The following is a 16,510-nucleotide window of genomic DNA, read 5'->3' as shown; positions in this document are numbered from 1 at the left end:
TTAAAGATGAAGAAACAGACTCAGAGAAATGAAGTGACTTTCCCAGGGTCACCCAGCTATTATTTATCTGAGGCAAGATTCAAACACAGGTCATTCCGTTTCTAAGTCTAGTGCTCATTATACCACACTGCTATTTTCTACTTTATAAAGTCTGAAACAAAGGGTCATTTTCCAGGCTTTTCACCCCTCTTTTCCCCAGTTTGACACTAAAATAACAGGGCGGGGAGCTCTCTTACCCACAGCAGTGGTGGCTCGTGACTGGGCCAGCCCTTGTTCTGAGCTCCCGGGCTGAACCTAGATGTTATGCACCAGGCACTGGCATGGCCGGATCCAGCCTCCCTGCCTCGGGACCTGTACGCAGCCTTATTCCAGGCCGCTTTCATGTACGGCAGAACGCTGGTGCTGGAGGCACTGGTGCAGACGTGGCCCTTTCCGAGCCTCAGCTTCCAGCAGCTGCTGCCCCTGCCCAAGCAACTTGGCTGGCCCAAGCGGCCCCACCAGGATAGCATGGAAGCCATGACCAAGGCGCTGCTTGATGATGCGCTGTCCAGGGTATATAGCAGCAGGAGGCCTCAGCTTCAAGTGTTGGACGTGACTGGCTTCCTGGATGCCAACTGCAGGTGGGACCCCACAATTGTGAACATGTGGACTCGTGCAGTGGAAAACATCTGTTTCACCTCCGAGACTCTGGCTGGAGAAGCTCAACACTTGGCCAAGTGCCAAAAGTTGGATCCTCTGATCCCTGTCGCTAGTCCTGTGGAAGCGCACATTGACCTGCTGGTGAACCGAAATTCTTACAGTGTCCTGAAAGGGGCTCTCCAGGCCAGCACTTGTGGTCCCCTTCGCCTTTGCTGCAGGGGCCTTTGCACTGAGGAACTGCCGGGTCCTAGCACTGTAGCTCTCTTGGAGCTGCTGGACCCAGTGTGTCTGTGCCAGGTGGACCTTGATGTCCTCAACGTGGAACTCTCAGGCCTGTGTACTGTCGTGCCCCACATGGCCAAGTTCACCCACCTGTTGAGCCTGAAGCTACAATACAACAATTTGGATGTGCGGTGGCTCACAGCTGAGGCAGAAAGCAACTTCCAACTCTTTATTTCTGCAATTGGCCAGCTGAGGAGCCTCAAGGAACTCAACATGTGTTCCTTTGGACTCTCAGGCCGCCTTCATCAGCTCCTTAGCAGTGCCCTCTGGAAAGCCTGGAACTTTGCTCCTGTTCCCTTCTCTCTGGGGACTTGAGTTTACTTGGCCCAGAGCCCCCATGCCACCCATCTCAAGAAGCTGGACCTCAGTGAAAACAAACTATCTGGTGACCTCCTGGCACCTTTTCAGAGACTACTGAGGGAAGCCTCAGCTTCCCTGCTTTGTCTGGATGTTACAAAATGACAGCTCATGGATGTCGACCTTGTTAGTACCTTGCCTAACCCTCTGCTACCTTGGTCTCTATTGGAACCCTCTTGCTAGTGCCGGAGTGAAGAACTTGATCAAACACTCACTGGCATTGCCTGAGCTCCAGCTGGTTCTTCACCCAGTCCCTGTGGATTGCTACAGGGACTTGCCATGGCCACCCTCTTTAGCCAATCTCCTAGAGGGTACTGTGGATGAAGAGAGGCTTGCCAGTGTGCAAGCTGAGCTGCAGCAGTTGCTACAGGCCAGATGGCGCCACAATGTGCTATGGACCGTGGATTTCTACGGCCACAAGAGTTTTGACTACTTCAGCCTGTAGTATCTGTATATTTATATTTATGGAGTAGAAGGGTGGGGAGGGGAAGTGTGAAGAGAGGCAGTATTCCTCTGCTTTGCTACTGATGCAGTATTATTCCAAGGAGGCGAGTGCCTCCTTCTCTGAGCTTTGGCAGAACCAGAATGGGCCATACTCAGTATATGCTCCTGGATGGGTTGTGTAACGGGGTTATAGACTTTCTATGCCTTGTCCATGCCGGACATAATGGCGGAGTTGTTCTAGGGCCAGAAGTTCTGGCTTTCAAGGAGAGGGAAACCCTCTGCTTTCCTGGAGGTATTTATTTGTATGTAATAAACTCCAGGACCCATGAATAATCGCACAGAACCTGAATTTTCTTGGTCACTGCCCTAGGGTCCTCCCCCCACCTGTCACGACAGACGCTCACAGACCACAACACCAAATATAACGGCAATATCCATGTAGAGGTTTCTTCTGTTACAAACAGTCCTACCGAACCCAGATTCCCCTGTTCAGCATTCCCTCAGCCCTAACCCCACTTCTCTCACTTCCAACCCAGTGCATCTGAGGGTCAGGGTAACTGTTTTCCCTACTGCTCGGTGGGCCCATACCCTGAGAGCTAAAGACAATAGGCGAAGGGGCGGTCCTCCCCTGACCCTATAGGAGCCAGGTATCTGAGTGGCAGGTACAATGGCAGGCCTGAAGTAATAAGGCGTGCAGTTCCTTATACGCCTGCTCCCGCCAGTGAGGCAGCAGGGTCTGGTTATTGAGGACTCGAAGATTAGGGGTCCCGCCGCACAACAGTGTGTAGAGGCAAGCCCAGTGGCTTTGTAGGTCCAGTTGAGAATGATTCCCCGGATTGTCTTCTTTACCCGAAGAGCTTTAAGTGCCGGCAGGTCAAGGTGAGGGAACACTAGGCCCTGGCTCTGGGATACATCTAGAGTTTCCAGGGATTGGGACTCGAGTGCGTAGGATACACCCAGGTCCTTGACGGGCACGAGCACGTGCAGGACCAGGGTCTTGAGGTTGGGCAGGGCCTTGGTCAGTTCCTGCATTGTATCTGGGCATACACCCTTGAAGCTCCAGAAGTACTTGAGCTCCAAGGTGCGGAGCTACTGCAAGCGTGTGAGCAGCGCCAGGGATTGCGCCGACCAGTCAAAGGGCAGCTTGGCGCGGCTGAGGCGGGGCGCCCGGACCAGCAGCCGCTCCAGCAGCACCTGGAAGTTGTGGATCCGGTCCAGCTTGGCGAAGCTCACCTGGGTCATGCTGCACGTGCCCGGCGGGTAGAAGTCTGGAGGCTCCAGGTGCTTCAGGGTCCAGTTGAGCTCCAGGTCCCGCAGATCCCCGCAGCGGACACCCTCCAGGAAGCCATTGAGGAAGTCTGCCCGGCGGGCGCCCTGGTCGGCCAGGTCGAAGCTGGTCCGGGGGCGCAGCGGGCTGGCCCCGTGCGCCATGAGGTGGTAGGCGTGCTAGTGCACCCAGTCCTTCCAGCGTTCGAACTGCCGCGCCGACACCAGCACCACCTCCAGGCTCGACTGGAAGGCGCCGAGCCGAGAAGATGTGCAGCTGGCAGTCCACGGGCAGCAGCCCGAAGGGGAACACGCCCTACCTAGACCGTGTTCAAGGTCGTCTTCAAAACTGTTTCCCAGGCACAGACATCCACCTTGAAAGTTACCAGCTTGTAATGCCTGCCATATTACTACTGGCTTCATGAGACCTACTCCTGTAATCAGAGCTTAAACAATATTAAATTGTAGTAAATTGTCGTCCCATAAAATCTTAAATAGCAAATAAATATCCTTCAGATAAAAAAAAAAAAAAACAGGGCGCTTAAAAGTGGAAGACACCAGGAGGAAGACCTTTGACTTTCCAAAGTCCCATTCTAGTCTGCTGATCCATTATGATCCTTCTTCTCTAAAAGGGTTCCTTGCGTCTACCCCTCTTTGAGAGTGGTCATTCCTGATGCAATTACTGACTGATAAAAAAATGCCCCCAATCTTTGGAACCCAAGAGCCTGTGCCCTCAATCCTCTTACAACCAACAAAACTGTTACAAATAGAAGACCCAGGTGGAAGGCATCCCAGGATTCACTGAACCTGACCCGTGCTTCTTGAATGAGTCCCCTTTAAAGCATTACTCAATCAACATGCATTCAGTAAGCACCTACTTTGTGCTGGGCACTGTGCTCGGTTTTGGGGATTCAAAACCAAAATGAAACAGTTTCTACTCTCAAGGAACTTATATTCTCTCTGAGAAGAAATGCAAAACATATAACTATATAGAAAGTACATATAAAATAAATTAAAAGTAATTGGGGGGAGGGGAGATTAGCTGATTTAGGCCTCACTAAAGAGTGTTGTGGGCTATACGTGGCCTGTGGGCTTTGATACCATTGATCTAGGGCACAGCTGACATTCTGAAATCTTGCCCAGTTTCAAACCTGAATAGTAACATCTGTTCTCCCTCATTACCTTCACTAACAAGCTTATTCAGAGAGTGGTATACCACAGAGGTGTCTAACACAAGACCTATGGGTCTCCTGCTATATCTTAGGGCTGGGAACTAGATTAAAGTGTAATTGGGAAATATTTAACAAAATCAACAAACACAATAAAATATAGACAATATTACAGTGTGGTTTTCTAAGTCAATTTGGTCCTGGTAGGGATTTTTTATGTAGTGTTTAGTGGCCCTGTTTCTATTTAAGTCAGACACCACTGGTATACACTAGCTGGCATTCGTAAAGGTTTGCAAAGCACCTTACAAATTTCCTCACAACAACCTTAAGAAGTAAAAGCTATTTTTACAGATAAGGAAGCTGAAAAGGACAGAATTCAAGTGATTTGTCCAGGGCCACTATGCTAGGCCATGAGATTTAAAGACAAAAATGAAAACCAGTTCCTGCTTACATTCCATTGAGGGTATTTTTGTTTAAAACATTTACACAGTAAATACAAGGTTAATCTGAGGAGTGAAAGAGCATTCTTCATTAAGGGAATCTAGAGAGGCTTTTGGTGAGAGGCAGCCCTGGAACTGAGACTTGAAGGAAGCCGAAGATTCTAAGTGGAGAAGGCAAAGAGGGAGTGAAATCAAGGAATCTAGGACAGCACGGCCAAAGGAATAGAGGTGGGAAATAGAATACCAAGTTCAGGGAATAACAAATAGGCCACTTTGGCTGGAATGTCAAGTGAGTGAATGGGGGATGTGATGCCTATGTGTATGTAACAAAGAAGAAAATGAGAGAGTTGTGAAGGTAAAATTAACAAGTGAATGAATGGCAGTAGTTCACATGCACTTTAATATTTGTGCAGGATTGTACATGTATTATTTCATTTGATTCTCATGTTAATCATGTGAAATATGTCTTATTAGTATTTCTGTTTCACAGATGAAAAAACTGAGGCTCAGAGAGTGACTTTCCCTGGATGACACAACCACTAAATAGTGATGGTTTAACTTCCTAACTTCAAGCCCAGCACTTGATCCACCAGAGGAACAAGTTGAGGTTGACTTTGAGGTTGCCAGACTGCGTGATTAAAAGGATGACACTGCCTTTAGTGGAGAGCATGGGGTGTTCAGGGAGGACCAGTGACTCTGGTGCGAACGCTTGGCAAGTCTTATTTTTAGGGCTGCTCAGCCACCTTTAGTGTCCACCTATTACCCAACCTTGACCTGTGGCTCCCTGTGCAGTGGGTACATCCCAGAAAAACTCTCTTGGCAGACAGGCTAAACCAGGTTGAGGGCAGCCAATAGGCCTAAAACCTGTTGGTGGATTAGGGGGATGTCCCATTCATGTGAAGATTTCTCCAGGCTGAGTGGCCAAGCAACGATTTGTTCCAACAGCCATGAAGGCAGCTGAAGCAAAGCACAGTGCTTAGAGCTTGGTAAGACATTGAAGATGCCAAGGTCATCCACTACGTCCTGGGCCATTGCCAGTCTTCCTCTCTTTTGTCTTACCACTGGATTTTGATAACTCTGGAAAAGAGAGGGAGGTTGAAGACTTTGCTGCTCTCACTTAAAACTAATTCAACTGCACAGCAAGACATCACTTCATGGTATCATTGGTCTTCTTTGAAAACAAAGGACAAACAAACAAACAACAACATTGCCTTCAGAGGAAATAGGGAAACTTGGAGGAGGAGCTGGTTGAGGGAGGGAGATAATGAATTTCATCTTGGAAATGTTGAATCTAAGATGTCTATGAGACAACCAGGCAGAGGTACCCATCTGGCAATTGGTGATGCTGTACTGAAGCTAAACAGAAAGATTTAGAGATAGATATGTAGATATCAGAGATATTATCATTGGACCAATGAAAGCTGTTGACATCAGTGACAGAGAAGAGGGCTCATCACAGAATGTGGGGGAAGGGGACACCCATGATTAGAGGGAGAAGACTGAAGAAATGTCTAAATAGGTAAGGGGACAAGAGTCACTAAAGCCAAGGGAAAAGTAAGTATGCGGGGGGGAGGGGGGAAGGTTGGTCAACAGAGTGAAAATTTGCAGAAAGATCAAGAAGGCTGAAGACATAAGATTTAACAATTAATACAACAATTCACCAAATGTTTATTAAAAGATTAGTGAAGTACAAAATTGAACTCATTACCTTCCCTTCTAGTTTCTCTACTAGACTTCCCTACTTTTGTCAGTGTCCTCATCCATCTCCCAATCTCCCCATTTTGAAGTCTCAGAATCATCTTAGTCCCTTCTCTCACTGCCTCCTTGCCCCCATTTCAGTCTTTTGCTAAGCACTATTACTTCTTTCTTGAATTAAAAAAAAAGGTTGTTTTGTGGGAAAAGGGTTAGATTTGCTTGGCCCATGATACCTTTTTTTTGGATTTGTCTTGGTACTTATATATTCTTTTCTAGTTTTCTGTTATCTAGTATTTAGCTATCCTGTATCCAGCTGTACCTAGCTATTATCTCTTTAATTATTCGAGTACATATCTCCTATTTGATTGTAAGCTCCTTGGTAACAGTGGCTTATGTAAACTTTGGCAGCAGGAGATTTTATCTTTTAAACATATAAAATATCTCCTTTAAAAACCTAGTAACTGCTATGAAAATCCCAAACATGTTGGCCTTTCAGTGTTAATTGTATTGGTCTTGATGCCAAAATGGTGGGTGGAGTGAAACATCTTTCTTTGAGGGCTACTTAGACATCACAGGATCAGAGGTTTAGAGGTGGAAAGGAGTTTGGTGGTCATCTGGTCCAGAGGTATCAAGCATATTGCCCATGGGTGGTGAGATGAATGAAAACTCTGAGAGACAGAGTTTCTGGGTAATTAATAATCAGTTTATTAACTATGCTAGCAAATAATAAGTTGAGGTCAATGGTTCTCTCAGTAACTAAAGACCCCATATGTTTAAATACCTTTGAATGTTTAATATCTTTGGGAAAGGAGGGTGTCCCTATGGGTGAAAATCAGCTCTAACTGGTTGACAATTCGTGAGGGGTGGACATATTAACAAGGAGGTGGGCAAAAAGTCTTCAGCTTCTCTTGCTTAGGCTTAATGAGACTCAGCTGCCTCCACCTATCTGGATAAAGAGATCTATCTCTGCCAAGACCACTTAAATTTTTGAACAATGGGTCCCCAGTTCACCTAGGTTCTCTTTACCCTTTCATCAGAAATAAGCTCTCCTAGTTGGGTGGGGTTCTGCCCAAGATTGAGGACAATGTCTCATTGTCAGCACTTTCCTTCACAAGGACCAAGCTTTGAATGAGTAAGTAAAAAGAGGAAAAAAACCCTACAAATAACTAACCTATTAATAATTGGTTATTAATAATGAAAAGGGGGATCTTTGGGTCCTGTATATAAAATTGGCTGTTGATATGATAAGAAAATAATCGTTTTCCTCAGTGTCATGTTGGCAGCAACAATCTGGAGTGCAGCATGTACCAGATTAAAATGTAATTGGGAAATATTTATTGTTGTTTGTTCTCCATGCTTGAAAAGGACAAAAATGACATCATTATGTTGGAGTAAAGGTACAGAGTGTCCAACTGTGGCTGATCAGACCAATAAGAGCTTGGAAGTCACAAACAGTCCATATGAACATTTGGAGTAGAGATGTTTCTAAATTTGCAAATCTTGGGTTTCCTTTGAGCTATTTTATTCTGCTTTGCTCATAGAGCACAGAGCCTGGATTGCCCTGTGCCAGTGTCTCCTGTGTCTTACAGTTGATAGCAAAGTTCTTCAGAGAGACCTTGAGAGTGTACTAGTATTGCCTCTTCTGACCTCCATGTGAACCCCTCCTTTGTGGTGTATTTGTCCTTCGTTCCCGAAAGAGGACCATGACATCAAGGAGATGATGACATGACTTGCAGTTTACTTTGATTTGAGTGAGGGTGGGCTGTGCAGGGTCACCAGCCTCACTTTCTCCTCCAGAGCCATCTGGATCCAGGGGTGTGATATTCATCAGGATGACTGGAGATGACCTAGGATGCATTGGGAGACCCTGACCCTTTCAGGCTAAGGTCTTTTCAGGTTCACACTTTGAATGAGGTAATGCCCGTTCAGTGAATAGGCCTCTTTAAGAAGTGAGTCAAGGGATAGCTTCTTTAATTTAAAAAAAAAATCAAACTGGGAGGGGAAGACCCTCGGGGTTGCTGGCCAAAATAGAACCAGTTACTGTTTACATTCACTCTGAGCTAGAAGGGCCCAAAATACAACCATTAACAGATGCTTTGGCAGGGACCTATTGTTGTCCAATCTATGAGCTCCAGAGTGAAAGTTTAAGGCTTGGTCTTTGAGAAAGAGATCTAGCCAGTAAACCAAAGTTAACTAGGCAGCTTTCAGCCATCAAAATTTACCTTCCTTTGGAGAGGTGAAGCAGAGGCAGAACTTGTCTAAGTTCTCTGTTTAAGTAGTCTTTTAGGTAAACATATGTTTGACATCTGAACCATGTGGTCAGCCCATCAGAGTTGCACTCTCTGCAGTAGAGTTTAAATGCTTGGCAGTTCAGCTTGAAAGAGGACCTCAGAGCCTGGTACCATATTTTGCCAGGTGATCTTTAGAATCTTTCTAAGACAATTCAAATAGAAGTGGCTCTATTTTCTAGCATGGCGTTGCTAGACTGACCAGGTTTCACAGGCATGCAACAATGAGATCAGCACAATGGCTCTGTAGACCTTCAGTTGGGTAGGCAATCTAATCCTTTTCTCTCCTACACTTTCCTTTGGGGCCTCCCCAATACTGAGCTAGCTCTCATAATGAGTATATCAGCCTCATCATCTATATGTACATGCCTGAAAAGTGTACTGCCAAAGGGAGTAAGTTTATCATCAAAATTTCTCTAGGAAATATTTAACAAAACCAATAAAAATACAATAAAACATTGATAACATTACATTTTCTAAGACAATATATGGCCCTCAGGCATCTTTATGTATGTATTAGTGGTCTACAGTTTCTATTTGAGTTTGAGACTATAGATCTAGTTCAACTCCATTTTAAAAATGAAGAGACTGAGACACAAAGAAAATAGTGTTACTATCCAATGTCACAGAAGTGGGAGTAAACCGACAGCTAGGATTTAAACCATGGTCTTTTTTACTTTAAATCTACTATTTCTCCACCCCCCCATCCTGTGCAAAGGAAGGAATAGTGAGGATAGATAAATATTAATATTTATTAAATGAAGGAATGAATAATGAATCTGCCTATCTTACCCCCTTATAGGCACCTTAAAGACAAGGACAGTATTTTATTTCTTTATATCCTCAAGGACTAGTATGGAGCTTTGCAAAAGAAATATTAAAATACACACACATACATATACTTGTTAGCTAGAAGGGAATTTATAACATAGATGTTAGATCTGGAAGGAATCTAAAAACCTAGAATATCAAATCTTGGAGCTAGAGGAACATTAGTGATACTCTTGTCCAGTTCTCCCATTTTACAGAAGTAGAAACTAAATCTTAGATGGGCAGCTTCTTCTGTTTTTCAACACAGTGAGTGCTTCTGTCTGCCTCCTTTTCTCATCTCCAAAGTTTCCTGTTTAGGTCATTAGGCTGATCTCTTTTGAAAAATCCTGGATCTCATTGAGGAGACCCAGTAATGTTTTTTTTGTTTTGTTTTTGGAGGCAATCAGGGTTAAACGACTTGACCAGGTTCACACAGCTAGTAAGTGTCAAGTATCTGAGGCCAAATTTGAACTCAGGTCCTTCTGGCTCCAGGGCCACTGTCTATCTAATGTGCCACCTACCTGCCCTTCCTGATGATGTTCTGAGCCTTGATGCAACCAGTTCAATGTAATCTGCCAACAGAAACATCTATCAGGAGGACCTCACCACCATAAACAGGGAATCTCTGTCCCATATGTACTCTGTGCAAGGTATCCTTCAAGATTGTTTCTATCTTTAATCTATTTGTTAATATCTATAATCTAACAATTTGCTGCTCATTCATCTTGTTCAAGCAGTGCCTTCTGCATGAAGCCTTTCTTGATCTGTTAGTGCCCTCCCTCCCCAAACAACTTTGTGTTTATTCATTTTACATTTATTGTAGGCTACTAGTATGCAAGTGCCTTTCTAGGAGAGATAGTTTCATTTTTTTGTTTTTGCCTTTTCAACTCCTAGAGCATAGTAGGCATTTAATAACTACTTGTTGACTACCAGGCACTGTGGAAGTTTATTGAGCATATAGCTCTTGGCTTTATGTCATATTGATATTGATATTGGTGGTATAGAGCAAGAAATGTTTATGCATTTTTGAGTTATGTGAGACATCTTATTGGAGGAGAGCCTGCACAGCTGCAGTTTGCTTTACCAAGTAGAATGCTGGCTAGTGTATATTTTAATAATTAACAAACAGTGAACACAGAGGATATTGAATGCTCCTTGCAGTCAATTGTATCACTGTGAAGATAAATGTTTGCTGATGATTCCAAAGATTCGTTGACTCTATGGCTCAACTGAAATTGCTCTCTCCAAGGTTATCAATGATCTCTGAACTGCTAAATCCACGACCTTTTCTCGGATCTCATCCTATTCGATCCCTCTCCACACTTTGAAACAGTTTTCCACCCCCTTCTCCTGGATACTTTGTCCACCTTTGGCTTTCATTACATAGCCTGCTATAGAAATTCATCTGTAAAATCCTGCCATTTTCTTCCTCTTATTACATGGGGAAAATAGTTATCATCATAAATGCAAAGCACTTAGTAACTTTAAAATAGTGTGCAGATATAAATGTATGGAGAACATCAGATCTATCTGAGTTCTGTTTGTTTTATTTTTAGATTTAAATTTCATTGACATATTTTGTTTTTAAATCACCTTCATTTCCAGAGTTCTCTCACCCCAGCTGCGCTATCCACCAAGCCATTCCTTTTAACCCAGAATAAAAAGAGAAAGAGAAAACAGGTCATCAAAACTAACCAACATGTCCATCCAAATCTGACAGTATATACAGTTCTATATCCCTACTTCTGCCATCCTCCACTTCTGCAAAGAGATGGGGGGGGGAAGGTACATTTTTTTCAACCCTTATCTTGGGCCAAGTGTAGGCATTATAATTACATAATTATCACTTCATTGTTTTTGTTGTTCTTTTCATCTATTTTGTGGTAGTCATTCTGTTTGTTTTCCTGCACTAAGACTTTTGGGACACCCTGTAACAACAGAAAGTATAAGAAAGGAAAAGTGACTCACTCATACAGTTCATGAGGATATTCTATTACATTCATGTGCAATTATTTGTTTGGCCATTCCTCAGTTGATAGGTATCTACTGTGTTTACAGATTCTTTGCTACCATCAGAAGTACTGCTATGAATATGTTGGAGGACTTTCCTTTCAATCTTTGATCTCCTTGGGGTTATATGGCTAAAAGTGGGAACTCTGAAACAAAGAATATGTATATATATATATATATATATATATATATATTCTTTATATATATATATATACACATATATGAATATATGTGTATATATATACACATATGTGTGTATGTATAAAATTCAATCATTTTTTAAAAAAATTTCAAATTGCTATGTAGAATGAAGTACTGGCTAGAACCAGTTCCCAGTTCCATAAATCTACTTTTATGTTAAAGGAAGCGAGAAGATGTATTTGTAATCACATGTTATTTTAGAAGACCATTGACCAAAAAGTAAGGCCTACCCACAGATCTCATCCAGTACAATAGTTTTCAGATGGCTCAAGGGATAGGCAAAGATGGTTTGATTGGCCGGTAACATTGTGCTAAGTAATCCAGCACCTTTCTTATAAATTAGAAACAAAACCCAGATGTCTAGAGTTGAGTCAAGTTTCTTCATGTCTGGATCATAGCTCCCATCAATCACTTGGAAGTTCCCATGTGTATATGTATTTGCCTTTAAACGTAGCAATGAGAATAATCTAATATGCATCACCCAGTGAATGTTAAAAGCACTAAGCCACAAGTCTTCTCTGCAGTCTCCCAAATATAGGAAAGTTATTAAAACCAGGGCAGAATGGAATATAATTGTTAGCGGAATCTGAGATAATGAAATGGGAAATTTGTTCATGTTTAGCAAGTGAGATGTGCTTCTGAAGAAAACAGATTTGTACAAACACAAGTTTAACATCAGAGCAATATATCAAGCATGTCTCTGTGGAGGAGAAAGAAGGGTGAAATAATTGAAATCATACAGTAAAACCCTTTGGATTTGGATGGGTGCTTGAAGACAATCTAGCCCAGCCACATTAAAGAGGTTACGTGGGATGGTGAAAAGAACAGTTCCTATCAAGTGAATTTAAATCCTTTCAAATGAGTTCCAATTGACCAAGTGTAAGTCATTTTATGCCTCAGCCTCAGTTTCTTCATCTGTATAATGAAGACAATTGAGAATTATACTATTTGCTTTATATGATTTTCATGAAGAAAACAATTCGCAAATCTTAAAGCACTATGTAAATATGAGTACTTATTTTTAGGAAAGTTACTTTGTAAACCATAAACTTCAATCTCATTTGCAAAAGATCCATGGATTGGCATGTCTACTCTCTACCAAAGGATCTTTTACCTATCTGTTGTCCTGGACCGTTTTGGCAGCTGATAAAGCCAAAAGACAACTCAACACAGCATTTTAAAAATATATACAATGAAATGCATAGTCTTACAAAGAAAAAGATTGTATGATCAAAATAAGATTAAGTTTTATAGGCTTGAGATTTAGAACCCCTACTCTACACCAACCCAGACTACAATCCTTCCAGGCTTCCTTCCAATCCCCAGTCAGCCTTGTGAATTCCTATGGTCAAAAATATTTTCAATCAACCTTGTGAACCTAGGTTGTACTCAGAGGAATGACTCAGTACCTTGGTTGGTATTCAGATGAATGACAATTTCTTTCTAGGTCCAGGTTTGAAACTTTTCCATCTTGGTAGGATGTGGGAAACTTTGCGCTTCATTGATACTATCTTCAAGAGCCCATGATTACTTCTATGCTTCAGTGAGACCTCAGAGGAGTTAATGGTAGCTATAAAGCACTATCTAAATGAAAGTTATTATTATTGTTTTTGCTATTGCTTTGAAGATGAGGCAGCTGATACCCAGAGAAGTAAAAAAAAAAGTTGCCCACAGGAAGTAGCTAGATAGTGGCAGAGTTGTGCCTAGAATCTTGGCTTCTGGTCTCCTTCTTCTCTAGTGAAGAATTATGTTCCAGGAGGATGTAAATACATCAGGAATGAGACATATCTCAATTGTCCTATTTCTATACAGGAAATCTAGCACAATGCTTGGCACAATAGAGGTACTTAATAAGTGATTGTAGATTGATTCCAACAATTTGCTTTTCAGTTCCTTGTGGTCTAACTTCTGATCCCACCACTCAACTGAAATTGTTACCTCCAAGGTTACTAATGATCTCTGAACTGGAAAAATCCATGACTTTTTCTCAAATTTTATCTTATTTGTTCCCTCTCTAGCCTTTGAAACTCCTTCCCACTCCCTTCTCCTGGAAAATTTGTATGGCCTTCTCTTGGTTCTCCTCTTACCTAGCTGACCATGCCTTCTGAGTCTCCAAATCATCATGTATTTCCAACCTACTAGACATGGTTATCTCCCAAAGATCTGTCCTCTGTTCTTTTTTCCCTTCAATTTTCTAATTTGCTCCTCTTATTAGTTCCTATGTGTCTAGTTATCAACTATTTTTCTCAGATCATATAACCAACTTTGAACTCTGTCCTGAAATCTAATCCCATATCGCCATTTATTTGCTAGACATTTATAACTCAACATTTTCAACACACAACTCATTGTATCCCTCCTATCCTAAATGCCTTGTCAAAAATCCTTTACTATCCTGTTAGTCAACCAGATTTATAATCTTAGAGTCAACTTTAACTCCCTTCTACCACATACCTGCTTCCAAATCCAGCCAGAGGAGGTCCAGTGAACTTACATCATAACTCTTCCAAAGAGATATAGAAAATGTACCAGACCAATTTCTGAATCAGGAAATGAAAGAAGGGATGGCAACAAGTCATTTCTGTAACTCAGATTGGCATAGGGAGATGGAGAAGTCTGTGACTACAGGGGACAGGGTAGCCCATAACTACTCTTGTAGGGAGGTATGCACTAGTATAGGAAGAGTTCCCAGATTCAGCAGAGACAGACCTAAAACTTGTATAGGGTACAGGATAGGGTAAACTGGTGACTCCGTTGCTTTTGGCCCAGTTCCATGGAACAGATCTAGGGAATAATTAGAGGATGAGTAGAGGACTTGTGTCTAAGTGTGGTGTTCCATATTGAGGAATAAGTGTGAACCCTATGCTTTCTACCAAGTAGCAGCTATGTGGCACAGATGCCAGAAGCTAAACAGAGTCTCAGTTCTCACTTAGAGCCTAGCCGGAAAGCTTCAGTGAAATAACTAGGGCAGGAGGCCTAGACTAAAGGGGACCCTGCAAATCTGTCAGTCTTAACAATGCAATTTTTTGTTTGTCCACATAGGTTTGTAACAGAGTTTTTATTTTTCTTTCTTAGGGGTAAGGGAGGTAGGAAAAAGAAAAGACAGGTTTTTAATGAATGAAAAAATAAATTAAAAAAAAAATGATCCATAGGTACCGGGTCCAATGAATGGAACTGGGTAGAAGCAGAAGAAGACTTTCTTTGGAGATGTTGGCTGCTAACAAGAGAACTTGGCCCAAGTGTGACCATTTCATAGCCTACATATAAATGGAGTTTTGGATAGTGAAAAGCCAAGGTAAAATGCAAAATGTTTAATCATGAATTCCACAAGCCACTTTGTCTTCTAATTAGCTTTAAGTTGCAACCTTTCATAAGACAATAACAGAGTTAAAAGCTAAGTTACTGAATCCTATTTTAAGGTCTCCCCCACCAAATTCACATGTCAGTGTTCTGTGCCTTCTTTTTATTTGTAGGAAATAAAAAAATTGTCCAATACCTTAAAAAAAGAATTAAACAGTATTTAAAAAATTCCCACCCACTTAAATGAAACTCCATTAATCATGTTTGTCCCTGATTGCACAGGAAGAAAAAGCCCCTTGTTCTCAGTGACAGTTCATAATTAAATGTGGTTGTTGTTGTTGTAGGAGTTACAGCATGCTGTCAACAGAGGAAATGGAATCAGCAGTAAACATCAGGCCCCAGGAAACACAGCATACGCTTTCGATAACCAGATTTAGCATGGTGAAAAGAGCAAAAAGGAAAGGAAAGGAAACATAGCAAGATAAGAAGCAAGGCAGGGTGATCTAATAGAGAGGCAGTGTTACACAATGGGAAGACCACTGGATTTGTACATGAAAGAGTCTGTGTTGAGTTCTACATCTGCCTTGATAATACCTGCATAACCCAGAAGAGGACAAGTCCCAAGCCACTTCCCCTCTCTGAGACCAAGTTTCCTCATCTGCTCAGTAAGAGAGAGGACCATATCTCATATCACCTCTGAGATGTCTTTCATCACCCTGTAATCCTATGACATATGACTAGTTCCTTAAGGTCTTTTTTCAACTCTGGCATTCTGTATTCGAAGTGCTTCAATGCCAATTCCAACATTATATCATAAAATCCCTACCAGTTAAACATGTCCAGGATACTTTCAGTTCTAAAATCCTATGTTCTCACCCCTTCATTTTTAATATTACTTGGTCCTAAAATCCCATTAAAGATTAATATCTCGTGTTCAAAATTTCCTTCCACTTCTCACATTTCATATTCTGAGATCTTTTTATTTCTATGATTCTGTGTATGTATATTCACTGGTTGCTTGTGTTTGTTTTTTTTTCCTCCTTCCTGTCCCACTGAGAGTCAAAGTTTCTTTGTTCTTCTTGTCTGAGCTCTGTTTTTCTCAGTCCTGTATCCCATTGAGGGCAGCAGTATGGTGAGCAGAGACCTCATTCCTCTTCCCACAGTGCCATCACAGGGGTCAGTGAATCATGCTGACTTTTTCCCTATCCTGTTTTGTCTCCCTGCTGTATGGTGCTGGTGAATGACTCTCCACACTTCAATTATTAGGAACAATGACAGACTCCTAAAGGAAATATTTAAGGCTCCAATAGGGAAAGGGAGGGATATGAGACAAAGGAAGACAGACTTGGCCCCTCTAAGGAAGATTGGACATGGAAAAATATTACACAGAGGAGAAGAGAAAGGAAAAGGACAACTATACATTTAGAGCCTAAACAAAGTTATAGCTCTTCTTGAAGAGGAGAGAGCTGGATGTTTTGAGGAGGAAGAAACTTGCCCTTCCAATAATATTATAATAGAGCCACAGAATGTATCAGGTGAGAAATTATCCATTAAAAGGCGAAGGAAGAAGAGAAGAGCAGTCAAAGTTGGTGATGCCTTACTTGGGAGT

General features: G+C 42.1%; 1 pseudogene; it reads left to right on the top strand.

Moving 5' to 3' along the window:
* The first annotated feature begins 303 nt into the window (after nucleotides 1–303).
* LOC118854885 lies at nucleotides 304–1,723 on the top strand (annotated as a pseudogene).
* The last annotated feature ends 14,787 nt before the right edge of the window (nucleotides 1,724–16,510 follow it).

The sequence above is a fragment of the Trichosurus vulpecula genome, chromosome 6 (assembly GCF_011100635.1).
Source record: "Trichosurus vulpecula isolate mTriVul1 chromosome 6, mTriVul1.pri, whole genome shotgun sequence".
NCBI lineage: Eukaryota > Metazoa > Chordata > Mammalia > Diprotodontia > Phalangeridae > Trichosurus > Trichosurus vulpecula.
The sequence above is the reverse complement of the archived record's forward strand: the minus strand, read 5'-3'. Positions and strand labels throughout refer to the sequence as shown.